The 6,140-nt window shown below is 34.8% G+C and overlaps 1 pseudogene; it reads right to left on the bottom strand.

Annotated features, from left to right (window-relative positions):
* Nucleotides 1–5,489: 5,489 nt before the first annotated feature.
* LOC138835447 (U6 spliceosomal RNA) lies at nt 5,490–5,586 on the bottom strand (annotated as a pseudogene).
* Between the last annotated feature and the right edge of the window lie 554 nt (nt 5,587–6,140).

The raw sequence follows: 6,140 nt of genomic DNA, 5'->3' as shown, positions 1-6,140 counted from the left end.
TAAACTATAACATTCTTGATTTCTAGCTCAAAATAGTAGAAATCATATTTTATGCCTTCACTCAACACTGCACTGCCTGGGGACCCCATCTCTGGTTAACACAGTCTTACTGAAAGAATGACCTGCCCAATTCCTGATGGAAACAGACTGCAGGCCTTTTGTAGCAATCGTTTCCACATTGTAGCTCACCTAAATTTTTTACCATTTGAAGTATTTTGATTGCTTTTTTTTTGTGGGGGGGTCCGGTCGTGGGGCCTGAACTCTAGACCTGGACACTGTCCCTCAGCTCTTCAGCTCAAAGCTAGTGCTCTACCACTTGAGCCATAGCGCCACTTCCGGCTTTTTTCTTTTTGCTTATGTGGTGCTGAGGAATTGAACCCAGGGCCTCATGCATGCAAGGCAAACACTCTACCACTGAGCCACCTTCCCAGCCCTTTTGATGGCTTTTTATACCCACCATTTTGAGAGAAATGTACTACTTTAAAATGTTATTAAAGAAAGAATGATATAAAATCACATTTGACCCCAGATAAATATTTTACCTTTCATATACCCAAAAATGCAGTCTTACCTATCATTAATGTTAGGAACGAGAGGTTAAAAATCATTGACACCAAGACCTAATTATGAATTAAAGACTCTCCAACTTGTGAATACAATTGGTTTAAAAAGACATCAATACTACTGCATTTTTAAGTCCCTATGATAATGATGATTCGCTATGATAATCATAATGATAAACTATTAACACTTAAAAATAACTCATTTTCTTGGGAGTAGGACGAAAAGCACAAGGTTAATCCTAATTATTTTAAAAGACCTTTATTTAAAAGTTCACTCATAACTATAAAGATTCTAAAACTAACTGAAATAGAGAGGAAATAATTTAACTGCATCATCTACATTCAATGGACTATTAATAGAAAACAAAATTATACTAATAATTAGCTTACCCAATTCACTTAATTCTTTCATTCTATTCCATTTACTTTCGTAAAAACTGGGTTTTCATAAAATGAAGCATAAAAAAGCGTATATACCCACATACTTTTTCAGATCTTAACAATATTTCAGAAATTTTAGCTCTACAGTCAATGAACTGAAATAATACTAAAATATTCAAAGGATTTTCAGAAATTGCAAGACTTTCTCTGTGATGTTATGTATATTGGAACAGATATTCAAAAAGCCTTATTTGTTAAAGTTGCCGTAGTTTCTCCCACAAAAGAGCCATTAGTAAAGATACCTGTGCATGTACAAAACACCTTCAAATGCATCCACAATATGGAAATAACACTTGCTTTTTGTTTGTTCGTTTTTGAAAGGAATATCTAACAAGCATATCCACAATACTTATTTTCAATGAATAAGATGGGATATTCAAACATAATATGGGTTGGATTATCTCTTAGTGAGAATAGATATAATATTGCAAAGAAAGTGATTTTCAACAGAAATCCGGAAAGAGTTTATCCAACTTGTGTTTCACAGGAATAATCAGAGAGTAATACCTGTTTGGTCAAGTCGGTCCAAATCACTCTATGAGTGTATCTTAAAAGTATAACCAATTTAAGAGGTCAAATACGTATTTTGTACTGACAATCATCTTATAGCAACAACTTACTAACTAATTATGTCTGTATCTTCTTACCTAAAATACAATAAGAGCTGAAAGCGGTCTCTTTTTCTAACTTAATATTGTAAATGCTTTGATTATGATGTTATTATTAGACAAATAATATGTACAAAGGCTGGTTCCACTGAAATGACATGACAGAACACTGATAAATAAAAACATTGCAACACAGTTAGCTTTTTTCAGCCTCACCCTGTCCACATTGGCAAGCAACATTGCAACAGCACACACACACATATACACATACACACATGTTCGCACATGTACACACACATATACACGCATGCTAAATTCAGGGTTTATTGTACAAAAAAGTCCACATAAAATATTAGTGATTAGGACAAATGATAATATGCCTTATTACCAAATAATACATAAACCATTACCACGCATGTTACATTTTACCTGCCTCTCCACATGTCACCACTTAATTTAGTTTTAATTAATTAATTACCTTATTAATTAATTTATTTGTTTGGTGCTACTACTAGGGCTTGAAATCAGGGCCTGGCTTTGTCCCAGAATTTATTTTTTATTTCAGTTTTCTCAAGGCTAGCATTTTACTGCTTGTACCACAGCTCCATTTCTAGGTTTTGCTGGTTACATTCAAATCAGAATCTAATGGACTGTTTTTTCTTGGTCTGCTTTCAAACCACAATGCTCAGATTTCATCTTTCTAATTAACTACTACTAAAGACATAAGCCATCAGTGTGGCTTCTACTTTTTCCTATATAGTTATCTAATGCACATACTTAGATGGTAATTTTAAAATGAGAGTATAGAAGCAAGATGTACAGTGATGATACTGTCCTGTCAGAAATTCAAGTTAGTAATGTAAATTTATTCTTAAAACACAAAAAATACCATGATATAGTGTAAGAGAACTCACTATTGAACATAGGAGCCTTAAGAGCTTTCTAATAGATCCATTATTTATTGGTACCCAACATTAGAAAAATGTATGCGGCATTGGTAAAATAGAAGTCCTTTGCATGACTACATACATTCCTTGTTTTTATAACACACTTGCTTTCATCTAAAAAGTAGGCCTGTCTATTGTCTTCATGTGATTTTGATGATTGAAAGTGCTTAGTGAGAAGGTCAAAATGTATTAGTAGTCCTTCATTATCAATTCTCATTTTCTTCTTGGAGAATATAATAATCAAATCAATAGTTCAGAATCGGCAAGCAATACTTCAGAATCATGCTTCCAGTGCAAGTGGATCACCAGTAAGAAATCCTCAATACCAATTTCCACAAAGTTTTGTCACAGATACAATCTCCCTGCCTTCTCTAGCTGCTTTACTACCCTCTTATTCCTTCATTGTACAAGAAAAGTATGATTCAACTGATTTCAGTCAGATCTGTTACTAGAACTATCAAGGATTTATTTTACTGTCTGTAGTTTGGTAAAATTATGTCTCTTTATGTAGGCTACTAAAAATGTATTTACTAACTTCAAGTAAATACATAAATTCGATTTCCATCTCTTTTAAAAAATAAAATTTTGTTTGCTCTACAAATTGATCAGAGGCATGGATTATGTGGCTAGCTACGTCATTACATATCTTTCTCTTTCTTTCTCTCTCCCTTTCATGGTTCTCATATATAACACGATTGCTCCATAATTATCCTAATTTATTTTGCTTTTATATTTTTGGTTGTATCATTTCACTTTTTGCTCTGCCATTTCCCAAATCATTTATATGGAAGGCATTATTTCCTATTTTCTCATGCCTAGAATAAGCTGCACATGGAGACATCACTGGTCCTCATTTTCAGTGTGTACATTTGAATATGGAGGAATATCTTTCCTCTGCTCTCCATCAATTCCATACTCTCCAGTTAGAATAATTTCGAATAGTAAAATTGGAAAAAGAGAAAATAAATCATGGTGAATAAACAGTTGCAGAAAATTCACCAGATATTTCTGACCAGTTCAACCAATGTGAACTATTAGGGAAATACATGGACACCTCATTCCCACTGGCACTCAAAGTCTCTGGTTAGGCAATTCTTAGGAATATGGGGAACAAGATGCAAAAGTAAGGAATGGTATCAATTGCAAGAAAAAAAAATGGAGAAGGATCCAACCATATTTCTTCAATTGGCTGTCGAAAATATTCAGCTTACTACAGTGCGGAGACTTCTTTTTCAAAAGGCCACTTATGTGAATAGTAGGGATGATGATCAGTATATCCCTCTTCAAGAAACCTACGGTGGACACTTAGACATTGTCAGTCAGTTGGTTTCTCAAGCGGCACATGCAATAACTGTAGATGACTGGACACCCCTGAACAGTGCATACACGTGGAATAATACCAGAGTCGCTTCTTTCTTACTTCATCATGATACAGATACCAATGGCCAAACTAACGGACTTTTTTTTTAAATTTTTTTTGGTCTGGTCGTGGGGCCTGAACTCTGGGCCTGGACGCTGTCCCTCATCTCTTCAGCTCAAGGCTAGCACTCTACCACTTGAGCCACAGCACCACTTACCGCTTTTTTTTCTGCTTATGTGGTGCTGAAGAATCGAACCTTGGGCCTCATGTATGCAAGGCCAGCGCTCTACCACTGAGCCACTTTCCCAGCCCAAATATTTTTGTTTGTTTTATTTTTGTTGTTGTTGTGATTTTTTTTTTGGTGGGTCATGGGGCTTGGGTGCTGTCCCTGTGCTCTTCAGCTAAAGGGGAGTGCTCTACCGCTTGAGCCACAGTAACACTTCCCCAAACTAAAGGACTCTTGACACCCTTATATCTTGCTGTTGAGAATTGAGATAGCAAAGATACGCTGGATCGCCTTCTGTTGAACCATTATATAAATCCAGGCCTGAAGAACAACATAGAAGAAACTCTATTTGACATTGCCAAAAGCATAAGTATGTATCACTACCTCTATGAAGTTGTAAAAGGCTGTACAAATTGTTCACCGAAGTCCTAATGGTCGGATTAAGTTTCTTAAATTTCAAAAATGCAAGTTCATCTTTTGTGTCCCTACAAAATATTTTCACAATCCAAATAAGAGCAATATCTTTCTTTTTGGTCGGTCATGGGGCTTGAACTCTGGGCCTGGAGCTATCCCTGTGATCTTCAGCTCAAGATGAGCCCTCTACCACTTGAGACACAGCTCCACTTCCAGTTTTCTAGTGGTTTATTTGAGGTAAGAGTACCACAGACTTTCCTTCCCAGGCTGGCTTTGAACCATGATCCTCAGATCTCAGTCTCCTGTTTAGCTCGGATTATAGGCATGAACCACCAGTGCCCGGCAGCACCAATATTTTACTGTAAAAATTCATGGATTCCGCGGAATTCTTCCAAGTGAATTGCCTGCCTTGGGTGGAAAAATGTATTCAATAGATTTTGTAAACATGTATAATAATTTCTTCAGAGTTTGTGATTTTTTAATAAGAAATAATTTTAATTTACCTGTTGAAATGAGTAGTACAGAAACTAAAATATTTCTGGTGCTTGTCTGAAAAAGTATATTTTAAAATATTCCATATTCTGTTTGCATAATGTTCACAATTTATTTTCTCCTAGATATACATTGAATTCTATATTATTTTATAATATATACGTTCATTAATGTGTCCTTTCCGATTGTATTCCATATAGAAACAGTTTGATTCCTTTTTTTCTAGGTCTTAATATTATTTTTCTTTGGGATAAAATGACAATGTTGTTTAATTTGAAAAGTTTTGTAAAATTTATGCTATGTAAACGCCTTTCTGAGGTGATTTAATACACTGATGTCAAACTAAATTTAATTATATGAATTACGTGTATTGTTACACTTGTAATTTTGTAATCAACTTTTTAATCACTTTTTTTCATTTCTTGCATCTGAAGAATGAAAAATATGGAATACTTCTCAAATTTTCATATTATCCTTGTGCAAGTGCCATGTTAATCTCTGTATTGTAGTTTGAGTATACGTGCTGCTGAAGCATGTAGTATCCTCTAAATTTAATAGTTAATGCTGCAATCTTTATACAGGCTTATATCTATGGGTGCCTACTTGTAACAAGGAAACCTTATTGTTCCTAACAATGCTATCGATCTTATTTCCCTAAAATTCTGTGAATATTGGAAAAAATTATATTGATCAGCCGATTGCTCACATTTGCAAACTTTTTTTGCCAAAGAATATCTTAAGTCTTTTTATTTGGAATTTGATCATACTCTCTATTATTTATAATTAGGTCCAAAGGTGATGGCTTTTTCAAGTATTTATTTATCCAGCTTTGTGGACCTAATGGATTCAAACTAAGCGTTGCTTAAGAGCTACTTCTAAACTTCTTCAGCTGACATTTTCCCAAATGAGGTGTTACTGGAACAAATGTCTACCTGAGCCTTTACCCTTCTTCCATGTGGGAACAGAACAACCAGAATACCTTACCCTGACAGCAAAGATTTTCTTACTAGAACAAAACTAATCTTGGTTACAAGGGATCATAGAGAGATGAACAGTTCAAAGAGAACTGTTCAGACGAGAAGGTATTTT

This window comes from Dipodomys merriami, unplaced genomic scaffold (genome assembly GCF_024711535.1).
Source record: "Dipodomys merriami isolate MVZ:Mamm:240054 unplaced genomic scaffold, mDipMer1.0.p SCAF_2386, whole genome shotgun sequence".
Taxonomy (NCBI): Eukaryota; Metazoa; Chordata; class Mammalia; order Rodentia; family Heteromyidae; genus Dipodomys; species Dipodomys merriami.
Note: the sequence above shows the minus strand (reverse complement) of the source record. Positions and strands in the feature narration are given on the sequence as shown.